Source organism: Panthera leo, chromosome E3 (genome assembly GCF_018350215.1).
Source record: "Panthera leo isolate Ple1 chromosome E3, P.leo_Ple1_pat1.1, whole genome shotgun sequence".
NCBI classification, from domain to species: domain Eukaryota; kingdom Metazoa; phylum Chordata; class Mammalia; order Carnivora; family Felidae; genus Panthera; species Panthera leo.
Window position 1 is genome coordinate 16,167,270 of NC_056694.1, and position 13,763 is coordinate 16,181,032.

The window sequence follows — 13,763 nt, forward strand, 5'->3', positions numbered from 1 at the left end:
TCATGGTTTGTGGGTTCAAGCCCAGCCTCGGGCTCTGTGCTGACAGCTCAGAACCAGGAGCCTGCTTCAGATTCTGTTTCCCCCTCTCTCTCCCCCTCCCCTGTTCTCTCTCTCTCTCTCAAAAATAAATAAACATTAAAAAAACCAACAACAGGTTCTATTTCACCAAGCAAAAGCTCTAAAAGTGTCCTATTCTCTGAAGAGCCAGACAGAATCTATGAGAATGCTTTGATGGTTTCAACCCAATCACCTCAAAACCACTTACAAAATAATAAATAATCACAATAATAAAAAACAGCATTTACCAAGTTAGGCAGAACAGGGTTTGTCCTTCATACGTGTGAACCCAAGGGGATAAAGAGCATGTCAAATATATATTGCTTGCAAACTTAGTTATTTGAGAATTTTCTTATGGCATCTGATGAGACTAAGTTTCCAGAGAACACACGTTGGAAGCACTGATTTAGTTCTCAGCTTTTTGGTTTAAAGGAGGATTCTGAAGCTGAAGATCATAGAACTAAGTGAAAAAGCTGGTTCTAGACCCTAGGTCTCCTGGTTCACAGCCCTAGGTTCCTTCTAGTATACTCTGAAGTTCTTCTTAGTACCTGTTCTCTCCGTTTTCATTTTTTAATCTGATCCCCTTCTCAAAATTTCCCTTTTAATTCCTGTATTGGAAACACACACACATAAAACCCCACAAACCAACCACTCTCCATCCCCAAACTGTGTGTAATTTTTTATACAATACACATGTAGTCCTTTTCAGAGAAGCCTGTGGTATCACCACAGGCTTTTTCAAATATGTAACCATGATGGCTTGGAAAGTAAGGAATTCCCATGACTGCCTAAGGAATACTAAAATTATAATCAATTCAGATGAAGAATGACTTCTGGCTTAATACCCTTTTTCCTCCAAGCTCTTCCAAAAATTTGAGTGAACTTCCTTGACCATGTATATATTAACGTATATATACATGTCCAGGTTCCACCCAAAAACTGTTGAGATGAAGTCCGGCATCTATACATTTTTTAAGTGCCTCACAAGTGATTTTGAAGCAAGCAGGAATTCAGAACCATTATCAGAGCCTCTAATTTTGTTAACTTCTTCAATGCCAGTGATTTTCACCATCATTCTACTTCTGTTACCCACTTCCGGTGCCATAGTAGTTCTGAAGTTTCTTCCCTTACAAAATGCTAGACTATGAATCGGGAAACCTTATGTTATAGACTGGATGGGGAAGAAAGTGAAGACAGGGGTGGCTTGGGGTGCCTGGGTGGCTCAGTCAGTTGGGTGTCCAACATCGGCTCAGGTCATAATCTCGCTTGTGAGTTCAAGCCCCACGTCAGGCTGGGTGCTGACAGCTCAGAGCCTGGAGCCTGCTTCAGATTCTGTGTCTCCCTCTCTCTCTCTCTCTCTGTGCCCCTCCCCCGCTCATGCTCTGTCTCTCTCTCTCAAGAAGTAAACATTAAAAAAAAAAAGACAGGAATGGCTTAGTATAGGGGAAAAATAGAAAAAAAGAGCAATGTTTATCAAAGTGTGGTCTGCAGATCACTTGAATCACACAGCATTTGCTGAAAAGCAGATTCACTGGTTCAATCCCAGACCTAATGAAATGGCATCTCTGGGGGAGTATTCTTGACCCAGGGATTTGCCTTAAAAAATATTTCTTCTCTAGGATCAAACCATTCTCTCCAGCCTCCCTACAGGCCTGAATCTAGCATATATCTTCTCAGTCCTTGATCTGCAACTTCATCTTTCATTTTATTGACTCCTCCTGTCATAATTTAAAACCATTTAATATCTCTCCCAGCATTAAAAACTTTCACTGGCTATATGCCCTTTTGTAACTAATATCCATTCTTTTTTCAAGGCTACAACTCTTCAAAGGATTGTTAGTACTTGTCTCTGCTTCTTCACTACCCATTTATTTTTCAATTATCTATGATCTTTCTTCTGTTTTGCCATCAGCACACCGCTAAAATTGCTCTGGTTAGGAATGTCAACAACACTTTTGTTCATGCAATGGGGTTTATTACTTCCTGAGCTCTGATGGGTATCTGACATTACTAACAGCTGTGTTTTGCTTTATGTCCACAGTCTTTCTCAGCAGGCTATGCTCTAGTCCCTTTTCCTCTGCCTACCATTTACATTATGTTGTTCCTTAGGAGTTTTCAATATCTATCTTTGTTCCCTCCACAGGTGAAGTAAAGGAATCTTTAAAGGTATACAAATCTGATCATATCAGTCCCTTATTTGAAATTCTTCAGTGGCTCCCTACAGCTCTTAGGCTGGAATACAAAGCCATAAAAAACCCTGTGACCTGCTTCCTGATCTTTCAAGCCACTCCCCTGCTTGCTTCTGAGATTTCATCTACACAGCTCTGCTTTTAAGTCCTTAAATGTGTCCTGTGTGGTATCTCCCCTCCTCCACTCCAGATGATACTTACTCTTCCTTCAGGTCTCAGTTTAAATCAAGGAAGATTTTTAATATCACAGACATGTGAGGTCCCTCATTTACACCTTCCTTTTTTTTTGGTAGCACTTTTTATCATTGTAATTATTTGTAGTCATCATTTTTATTTATACCTCACCATTGTGTGATGTTAACCTCCGTGAAGACAGGAATCTTTTCTGTCTTATTTACTATTCCACTTTTAATACTTTCAGTATGTGGCTCATAGTAGGTACTCAGTATCTGCTAAATGAGTAAATGAAAGGGTTCTTCTGTTTCCTCTTCTATTTTTTATTTTTAACTTATTTTGAACCAATTTTAGACTTACGGTAAAGTTACAAGAATAATACACAATTCCCACATACAATTCACCCTACTTGTCCAAATGTTAATATTTTATATGCCTATGGTACAATGATCAAAACAAGGAATTTAAATTGGTACAATACTATTAATTCAAACTACTCAAAATTTACTAGTTTCTCTAGTAGTATTTTTTCTTTGATCCAGGATCCCACATGGAATTTAGTTGTTTTTTCCCTTTGTCTTCCCCAATCTGTAAGTTCCTCAGCCTTTCTGTCTTTCTTGAGCTTAATACTTTTGAAGAGTACTGATGAGTTATTTTGCAGTGTCCCTCAATTCGGGTTTGTCTGATGTTTTCTCATGGTTGGAATGAAGCTAAGTATTTTTGGCAAGAATAACACAGAAGTGATCTTTTATCTTTCTTAGTACATCGCATTAATGGGTTTATGATGTTGGTACACTTCATTAATGATAATGTTAACCTTTATCACTTGGTTAAGGTGGTGTTCACCTGGCTTCTCTACTGTAGAGCAACCATCTTTCCCTCTGTAGCTGATAAATATCTTGGGGAGATACTTGAAGATTATATAAATATCCTGATTCTTCTCAAACCCACTAACTTTAGCATCCATCAGTTTATCTTGTCTGCAACAGTTAGTAATATAGTGTTGGTCTAATGGTGATTTCCCTATTTCTCTCTTTCCCATTAACTTATTTATGTATATATTTTTAATGTTTATTTCTGAGAGAGGGAGAGGGAGCTGGGGAGGGGCAGGGAGACAGGATCTGAAGCAGGCTCTGCACTGTCAGCCAGCGCCTGACGCAGGGCTTAAACCCATGAACTGTCAGATCATGACCTGAGCCAAAGTCTGACGCTTAAGCAACCGAGCCACCCAGGTATACCTCCCACTAATTTATTAACTGGAATTTTTCTGCAAGGAAAAGCTGCTCCATATCTCTTATCATTTATTTACTAATTTATTTATGTCACTATGAACTCATGAATATTTTGTAAGCACCAATATTATCATTATTTTATTGCACAAATAGTTTTGGCTTTGACCAGTAGGAGGCTCCTATGTTATTCTGACCAGCCTCTATCCTATTTTGAGCACTTCTTGGCACTGTAAGATGTTTCAAGTTCTTGTATTATCCCTGCCCAGCCCTAGAAATCAACTTCTCCAAGGAGCCCTAGTTCCTTTTATTGGAGAAGTGCTTAGAAACAAAGATCTGGGTGCTGGATCTGCACAAAGATCAGCTGTGCTCGCTGCTACTGGGGTATCATTGCTTCTAGGCCCTCTAGGAGAGATAGGACGCACGGACACACAGACACACACACACACACACACACACACACACACACACACACACTGTATTCATCTATGTATTAAATGCCACAAGTTCATTATGACACCTCTGATTCCAATCCAATACCTCAGGGCTCATTTTTAATCTTCCTCTTTTCCTCACTTCTTTCTTCAACAAAGAAGTTACCAGTGAGGAAAGGAGGAAGATTGTTGGCTCTTAGTATTCACAATAGATTTACTTATTTGTTCAGTTTTGGTATATACATAAAGTAGTTTCAGAATTGACTCATACCCCTGTGACAAACACAGTTATTAACTGGAAATTACAGCATCTGTGTAGAGTTCTCTTTGTCTTTAGTTATACAGTATCTAGTCAAGATAGTGTTTTCTAAAGTAATTTAACTTTTTTTCTTTGCCACTTCCTTCAGTGTGGTTATGTCATTCACTTGTAATACAGTTAGGTCCATTTGTTAGTACTTGTGTTTATTCTCTTCTATTTGTTCTCAGGTGGCTTCCTTCAGCTTTACCCACTGCCATGATTTCACTGATCATCTTTTTTGAGCTACATAACCACATATCTACCCAACCACCTTACTGGACATCCCCAGGCATGTGTCCCCCAGATCTCTCAAACCTAACATGTCCCAAACTCATTCTCTCTTAAGCCTCTTGCCATATATTTGCAATGAAGTATGCATGAACACCAACCCTATCGTCAAACTGATTGGGTTTGATTCCTAGCTCCACAACTTACGAGCTGTGTGAGTTTGGTTGTATAAGTTACTCAACCTTTCAATGTTTCAATTTCCTCATTTGTAAAACTAGTTATAATAGTACCTACTTCATGGGTTTGTTGCGGATTAAGTAAGTGAATATTTTGAAAATATTTAAAACAAAATGCCACATAGTAGACATATTTATATGTTACATACTGTTCTTTTTTTGTTTTGTTTTTTTTTTAGTATTTATTTATTTATTTATTTATTTAAAAATGAAATGTATTGTCAAATTGGTTTCCATACAACACCCAGTGCTCATCCCAACAGGTGCCCTCCTCAATGCCCATCACCCAACCTCCTCTCCCTCCCACCCCCTATCAACCCTCAGTTTATTCTCAGATTTTAAGAGTCTCTTATGGTTTGGTTCTCTCCCTCTCTTTTTTTTTTTTCCTTCCCCTCCCCCACGGTCTTCTGTTAAATTTCTCAGGATCCACATAAGAGTGAACACATGTTATCTTTCTCTGTATGATTTATTTCACTTAACATAACACTCTCCAGTTCCATCCATGTTGCTACAAAAGGCCATATTTCATTCTTTCTCATTGCCAAGTAGTATTCCATTGTGTATATAAACCACAACTTCTTTATCCATTCATCAGTTTGTTACATACTGTTCTTATTCTCCTGTTAAATTCCCTATCTCAATGAATAGCACCACCAAGCCTGAAACCTGAATGCCATTCCTGACCTCTCTTTCTTTCTTTCCCTTAGTCTCTCTCTTCAATTAAAGTCAAATCCTGGTAAATTTATCCCCTTAAATATGTAGTGAATGTCTCATCTTCTCTTCCACTACCTTGATTCAGGCCACTATCATCTCTCACTTTGACTACTTCTGCATCCATCAAACTGGTCCTTAACTTTAGTCCAGTATTTTCTTCATGCTGGAGCCAGAGTGATTTCTCTCTCCACACCTTTTCTCTATCTTGGAAACACCTTAATTTTATTTTCTGACAAATATTAAAACAAAAATTTTTGTAAACATAGAAAAGCAGAAAGAAAATCACTTATAATATCATTACCCAGAGATAACCAGTTTTTTGGGGATACATACTTCCCAGCTTTTTCTATACTAATTCTCACACATATTATAATATGGCATATGTCATTATCATATGTCTGATTTTATTTTCTGAAATCTGGGTTTTAATTGACAGTATTGTGTATATCACTTCAGGACAGAAAACAAAAATCTAAATATTCAAAAAACTAGGGTCATACAGTCTCTTCAACAAACGGTGCTGGGAAAATTGGACAGCTATGTGCAAAAGAATGAAACTGGACCACCTTCTTATACCATATGCAAATATAAATTCAAAATGGATTAAAAACCTAAATGTAAAACATGAAACTATAAAAATTCCAGAAGAGGGCACAGGCACTCGGACATCAGCTGTAGCAAAAGTTTTCTAGATAAGTCTTCCAAGGTAAGGGAAATAAAAGCAAAAATAAGCTATTGGGACTACATCAAAATAAAAAGCTTCTGCACATCGAAGGAAACATCAACAAAACTAAAAGGTAACCTACTGAATGGGAGAAAATGTTTACAAATGATCTATCTGATGAAGCGTTAGTATCCAAAATATATAAAGAACTTATACAAACAACTCAATACCAAAAAAAAAAAACAAAACAAACAAACAAAAAAAAAAACCTCCCAAATAATCCAATTAAGGATGGGCAGAAGAAATGAACAGAAATTTCTCCCAAGAAGACATCCAGATGGCCAACAGATGCATGAAAAGATATTCAACATCACTCATCAAGGAAATGCAAATCAAAACTAGAATGAGGTGTCACTTCACACCTGACAGAATGGCTAAAATAAAAAGCACATGAAACAATAAGTGTTGGCTAGGATGCAGATAAAGGGGAAACTTCTTGCACTGTTGGGAATGCAAACTGGTGCAGCCACTGTGGAAGACATTATGGAGGTTTCTGAAAAAGTTAAAATTAGAACTGCCCTATGATCCAATGGCACTACTGGGTATTTACCCCCAAACACAAAAAAACACTAATTCAAGGGGATACATGCACCCCTGTGTTTACTGCCACACTGTTTACAGCAGCCTGTGTCTACAGATAGATCGATAAAGATGTGGCATATGTATGCAATGGAATATTAATCAGCCATCAAAAAAGAATGAAATTTTGCCATTTGTGATAGCATGGATGGAGCTAGACAGTATTATGCTAAGCAAAATAAGTCAAGTCAGAAAAAGATATATTCCATATGACTTCACTCACAGGTGGTATTTAAGAAACAAAACAAACAAGCAAAAGAAAAAAAAAAAAAAAGAAAGAAAGACAAACCAAGAAACAGATTCTTAACTATAAAGAACAAACTAAACTGATGGTTACCAGAGATGAGGTGAGTGGGGAGGGATGGTGAAATGGGTGATGGAGATTAAAGAGTAGGTTTATTATGATGAGCACTGAATAGTATATAGAATTGTCAAATCACTTATTGTACACCTGAAGCTAATATAACACTGTATGTTAAGTTTACTGGAATTAAATAAATAATAAAATAAAAGACAAAAGAAATAAAATAAAAAAGGAAAAAAATTTTAAAAAAATAGTGTCATGGTATATTCAATTGCTTGCAATACCCAAAACTTGTTTAATAAGTTAATTATTAATAGGCATTTAGGGAGCTTTATTTCTCTTTTCCTGTTATAGACTACAGCAAACATTATACAGTCTTGGCATAATTTTGTGTGATTATTTCTTTAGGATAGATTCCTAGAAGTGGAACTGCTGGATCAAAAGGAAGACAAAATACTATTAAGGAAGGTTGTACCATTTTACATATTAATCAACAATATATGAGAGTGACCATTAGCCAAGAATGATCAGCATTATTCTTTTTAAATATAATACATAGTATATAATTACTGCTTTAGAATGTAATTCTTAGATAACATGGGAGGCAGACTTTACATTTTTAGTTTTCATGTTTCTTCTTTCATAAATTACACTTTTGTGTAATTTGTCCACTTTTCTACCATTTCGCCTTTTCCACTAATTTGTAAGAATTCTTTATTACAAAGTGCAGAGTGCAGGAAAGGATGAACTAAGCAGGTCTGGGTGGTCCAAACTGTACATTTTAAGGCAAGGTTTGATCGTGGCCTGGTTCCTGAAAGATAATCTATAGCCTTGCAACACCCTGCCTTTTAAGAGTGTCTCTGTTTACCTGAGGCCTTGGGACAGGTCAGAAAGTTTATGCCAAAAGAGGATTTATAGTGGGATCCTTGGGCCATGTGGTATCAGCTTGCCTTCTGGAGAGACTGGAGACTGAAGGTCAGCAGCACAGGTGGTCAGCTATGCCTACATGAACAACTTCCGATAAATACTCTGGATGCCAAGGTTTGGAGGAGATTTCCTGGTTGGCAATACTGCATACATGTTATTACATGTCACTTCTGGGAGGATGTAAATGCTAGCTGCGTGACTGTTATTGACAGAAGACAACTGGAAGCTTGTACCTGGTCTCTTCTGGACTCGCATTTTTTGTTGCTGATTTTAATGTGTATCTTTTCACTGTAATACTTATGCTACTGTACGTATAACAGTTTTGTTGAGTTCTGTGAGTCATTTTAGCAAATCATTGAACCTAAGGGTAGTCTTGGGGATCCCTGAACACAAACAGTAAACAGCAACTCCCTTGGTATAACATAAATAACAAATGTAGTCTTCTTGTTATCATTTGTCTTTTATTCTTTGCTGCTTTAAAAAAAAGTTAATTTAAAAATTTTCTGCATCATAAAACACTTTCCCCCCTGTGTAGATCTTAAGTTCATGTGAGGCTTTTGTTTTGTTTTTTCCTTACACAAGAAATAGCTTCTCGGTCTTTTGGCTAAGATCAAGTGTTTTTTCCTTACACATGTAATATATGTTCCAATTTTTTTTTACACATTCTACATGAAACCATAAGTATTCAAAACATGGGAATATACTGAGTAAGATGTGAGTGACTTTCAATCCCTCTTCTCTATTCGATTTCCCTCTCTGAAAATAAATCATTGCCAGTCATTTGGTGTACATCCTTTTCTGTGCATTTATGAACATATATAACCACATCCATACTTAATATGATGCACACTATATTACGTGCCATTGTTCTCTAGCATCCTTTATTCACTAAATGTCTTTATTCACTAAATTGTTCCTTGTTTGTTAACTTCAAAATAAACTACCTTATTCTATTTTATGGCAGCACAGTATTCCATTGTATGGATCTATCATAATATATTTAAGCATATCCCTAGTGAACATTTAAGCGTACTTATTTCTCACAATTACAAATAATATTGAAATAAACATCTTTTTACACACTTTTTTACACATTTTGTACCTGTGCAACTATTTCTGCAGGACTGATTCCAGAATGAAATTTCTGAGCCAGGGTGAGCTCATTTAACATTTTGGTAGGTACTGTCACACTGCCATTCAAAGTGTCTTCCTCAATTTTACAACTGGGTCCTTCTCCTGGGCATTTCCCTCACACCTTTTATCATCAATATTTTTATATTTTTCCATTCTATTTTGTGAAAAATATCCTTGTCTTCATTTGCATTCTCGGGTTACTTATGAGGTTAAGCATTAGAAATTTTTGTTTTGTTTTGTTTTTTGGTTACCTGTATTCTATAAATTGCCTGTGCATACCCTTTGACCATTTTCCCTTTTTCCTTCTGTTGTTTCTTTCTTTCTTTCTTTCTCTTTCTTTCTTTCTTTCTTTCTCTTTCTTTCTTTCTTTCTTTCTTTCTTTTTGCTATTTACAGAGATTCTTTACATATTATGGACATTAATCCTTTGTCTCTTACACATGTTGCACATTTTTTCATGTCTCTTGTTTTTTAGCCCTTTGTTCTTTCTGAATACAGAAATTTAAATTTTTGACATAATCAAATGAATGAATTTTTCCCAGAGGGTTTTGTGTCATGTTTCAACAGTTTGGTATGGCTATAGCACGATGTGCAAGAGTGGACGGCAAAATATTATGCAATATTAAGATCATAACGGGCTTTGAAGGCACTTCTAAGAAACTAGATTATCCTGATGGCAACAAGTAAACGTAAACATTTTCAACAACACAGTGACTTTCAACAAACATTCCCTAGTTTAATAACTATCTGTTGAGCACCACTAAGTGCCACGATCAATTCTTTCTCTTAGAGAATTATAATTTTTGAACCTTTACATTTTTCACAATTGCAAATACGTCAAAAGAAATAGATCATTACTGTCAGAGGACATAATTAGGGGGCGTTTGCTCTGCCACATATTAAAACATACTTAACATTAAAACACAGTGCAAAAACTGTCAGAGCAGTGCAAGAAACTGTCTGGAAACATTTCCGAGTATATACACGCCTGCAGAATGTAATAGAAGTGTCATTTCAATTCAGTGGGAAAATGATTCAATAGATAATGGCAGGACAACTGGGAAAAAGGCTCATTTCTATCCAACACCTGACAACAAATTAATATCCAACATAATATAAGTACAAATGTAAACAATACATTTTTAAAATCCTTTAAAAACATTAGAAAAAAGTAAAGGTTAAGGTTTTAATAATCTTGAGATGGGGAAAAACTTTCCAAAAAATGACACCCACCCATGCCCACACCAAATAACAACTGCAGAAGATACCAGAGGAAAATATGTTTGTACTCTGGGGATGGGGCGGCCTTTCTATCAAAGAAGGGGCGCGGGTCTCCGAGGAGGAGGACGGCGCTGCAGAAGTACTCCGAGTTGAACGCGGACTGCGACCGCTCCCCGGGCACCCTTGGGCCGCCGCCCGCCCTTCCCCCTCGCCCGCCTCCGGGCCCGCGGCACGCCGCACTCACCAGCCTCCACAGACAAAGGGCGTTCGGGGCGGCTCCGCCCCCTGACGCCACCGCCGCCGGGCCCGACCTAGGCGGGACAGGGTGATGAGGGCCTTACGGCCTGAGCCAATGACGCCCAGCGGCTGGGTCCCTGGAGCTGGACCAGCCGCCGGCTCCAGGCCCGCTTTAACGGAAACCTTCCCGCGATGGCGACCGCGTCGCGCTGGCTGAAGCTCCCCGATACGCATGCGCCAGCGGCGCCCCAGGCAGAGCGCTTCCCACATGCTGGACTCGGAACTCCCACCCGCTGCCCCGGTCGGCTTTCGCCCGGGCAGCGCTCACCCAGGAGGCTCGGACCTCCGCCCCAGGCCTCGCAAAATTTCGCTTACCGGGGGTGGAAGTTGGGGTAGGGGTGGGAGTGAAGGTGGGGGGAAGAAAAGGGAAGGCCGAGGACCCTCCCATAGTCCCTGCCAATGGGAAACATCGTACTGCCCCGTTCCCCCGCGCTGTAGCTGCTGCGTCCCAAGGCGACGAGGGAAGCCCTCCTACTCCTCAGTCCCGGCATACCCCTCCCACCCTCCTTTTGTACTGAGAGACTCAAAATGTAATTAATGATTGAATTCAATTTTCTGTTTTGTAATACAGGTCTACTGATGAGAAGAATGAAATTCTTTTAACAGGGATAACTTAATTGGGATTCAAAATGTTCTCCATCATCAAAATTGATTGCCATGGTTGATCTCTTAATGCCATTCTATATTTAACATATTTCATCTTTGAAAACTTTTCAAGTAGATAGGTACTGTCAAATACTAACATTCACAAGGTTATGATTTAAACGGAGCATGTTCATTGCTTGGAAGGTATTTATGGAATCCCATAATTTTCCTCTTTTTATATTTGCTTTTTAGCATGCTAAAAAAGGCAGATTAACCACTTCTGAATGAAGGTTAGGTGGCAGGCCTTCTCGACTGCACAGTTAAATGGATTGTAAAATACAGAAACGTCCTTTGCACTTGCATGGAGGATTTTTAAAATTAAATTTTAATTCCAGTCTAGTTAATATACCATGCTATATTAGTTTCAGGTGTACAATATAGTGATTCAATAGTTCTATATATTACTCAGTGCTCATCAAGATAACTGCATTTTTGTCCCCTTCACCTATTTTACTCATCCCACACCCACCTCCTTTCTGGTAACTATCAGTTCTGTATAATTAAGAGTCTGTTTCTTGGTTAGTCATTTTTTTTCTCCCTGTGCTGTTTGTTTTGTTTCTTAAATATCACGTATGAGTGAAACCATATGGCATTTGTCTTTCTTCGAATTGACATATTTTTCTCACTAGCTCCATCCATGTTGTTGTAAATGACAAGATTTCGTTGTTATATCTCAGTAATAGTCCATTGTACATATATACAAGTATATATATACTTTGGCTGTTTCCATAACTTGGTTACTGTAGATAATGCTGCTGTAAACATAGGGGTGCAGGTCTCCATTTGAATTAGTGTTTTTGTATTATTTGGGTCAATACTGCAATTGCTAAATCATAGGGTAGTTCTATTTTTTTCTCTTTATTTTTATTTTTATTCATTTATTTATTTTATATTAAATATAATTAATTGTAAGATCGGTTTCCATACAACACCCAGTGCTCATCCCAACAGGTGCCCTCCTCAATGCCCATCACCCACTTTCCCCTCCCCTCCACCCATCACCAACCCTCAGTTTGTTCTCCGTATTTAAGAGTCTCTTATGGTTTGCCTCCTTCCCTCTTTGTAACTTTTTCCCCCCTTCCCCTCCCCCCTGGTCTTCTGTTGAGTTTCTCAGGATCCACATAAGAGTGAAAACGTATCGTATCTGTCTTTCTCTGTATGACTTAATTCACTTAGCATAACACTCTCCAGTTCCATTCACGTTGCCACAAGTGGCCAGATTTCATTCTTTCTCATTGCCACGTAGTATTCCATTGAATATATAAACCACATCTTTATCTGTTCATCAGGTGATGGACATTTAGGCTCTTTCCATAATTTGGCTATTGTTGAAAGTGCTGCTATAAACATTGGGGTACAGGTGACCCTATGCATCAGTACTCCTGTATCCCTTGGGTAAATTCCTAGCAGTGCTATTGCTGGGTCATAGGGTAGATCTATTTTTAATTTTTTGAGGAACCTCCACTCTGTTTTCCAGAGTGGCTGCACCAGTTTGCATTCCCACCAACAGTGTGAGAGGGTCCCCATTTTTCCACATCCTTGCCAGCATCTATAGTCTCCTGATTTGTTCATTTTAGTCACCCTGACTGGTGTGAGGTGGTATCTGAGTGTGGTTTTGATTTGTATTTCCCTGATGAGGAGTGACATTGAGCATCTTTTCACGTGTGTGTTGGCCATCTGAATGTCTTCTTTAGAAAAGTGTCTATTCATGTTTTCTGCCCATTTCTTCACTGGATTATTTGTTTTTTGGGTGTGGAATTTGGTGAGTTCTTTATAGATTTTGGATGCTAGCCCTTTGTCCGATATGTCATTTGCAAATATCTTTCCCCATTCCATTGGTTGCCGTTTAGTTTTGTTGATTGTTTCCTTGGCAGTGCAGAAGCTTTTTATCTTGATGAGGTCCCAATAGTTCATTTTTGCTTTTAATTCCCTTGCCTTTGGAGATGTGTCAAGTAAGAAATTGCTGTGGCTGAGGTCAAAGAGGTTTTTTCCTGCTTTCTCCTCTAGGGTTCTGATGGTTTCCTGTCTCACATTCAGGTCCTTCATCCATTTTGAGTTTATTTTTGTGAATGGTGTGAGAAAGTGGTCTAGTTTCATTCTTCTGCACATTGCTGTCCAGTTCTCCCAGCACCATTTGCTAAAGAGACTGATTTTTTCCCACTAGATACCCTTTCCTGCCTTGTCAAAGATTAATTGGCCATACATTTGTGGGTCCACTTCTGGAGTCTCTATTCTATTCCATTAGTCTATGTGTCTGTTTTTGTGCCAATACCATACTGTCTTGATGATTACAGCTTTGTAGTAAAAGCTAAAGTCTGGGATTGTGATGCCTCCACTTTGGTCTTCTTCTCCAATATTACTTTGGCTATTCGGG

At 38.3% G+C, this 13,763-nt stretch overlaps 1 protein-coding gene across 3 annotated transcripts in view; it reads right to left on the bottom strand.

Annotated features, from left to right (window-relative positions):
* The window catches only part of ZNF713 (zinc finger protein 713), a 46,791-nt gene extending 35,907 nt beyond the window's left edge, over positions 1-10,884 (bottom strand). Inside the window, exon 1 of one of the 3 annotated variants that reach the window (XM_042922226.1) lies at positions 10,692-10,883. The gene's annotated coding sequence lies outside the window, so the exon portion shown is untranslated. Of the gene's footprint in view, positions 1-305; positions 508-10,691 lie in introns of those variants that run through there. The other 2 variants (XM_042922224.1, XM_042922225.1) reach the window with 2 other exon arrangements.
* Positions 10,885-13,763: the final 2,879 nt, after the last annotated feature.